Here is a 284-nt window from a genome sequence, read left to right as displayed (position 1 = left end):
CCTGCTGGCTTTAGGATTCTGCTTTGAAAAGCAAACAGAACTAAATCCGTACATTTGATTAAATAAAATGTAAAAATTGTTGAATTTTTTTTTAAAACTTCACACAGTGAGAACAAAAGAAAGTTCTCATTTGCTGTTTACATAGGATTTGTGATAGAAAGTACCAGTCAGGTGCTTCTAATTCCCAGTTAGTTAATATGCCATGCTAAATCTGCCAAAACCTTGAGAATTGTTGTATTCTGCTGATAGAGCCAAATATTGCCTAAGACAGTGGTTCCCAAACT

Source organism: Poecilia mexicana, unplaced genomic scaffold (genome assembly GCF_051168715.1).
Source record: "Poecilia mexicana isolate PSO_F unplaced genomic scaffold, ASM5116871v1 scaffold_7, whole genome shotgun sequence".
Taxonomy (NCBI): domain Eukaryota; kingdom Metazoa; phylum Chordata; class Actinopteri; order Cyprinodontiformes; family Poeciliidae; genus Poecilia; species Poecilia mexicana.
Note: the sequence above shows the minus strand (reverse complement) of the source record.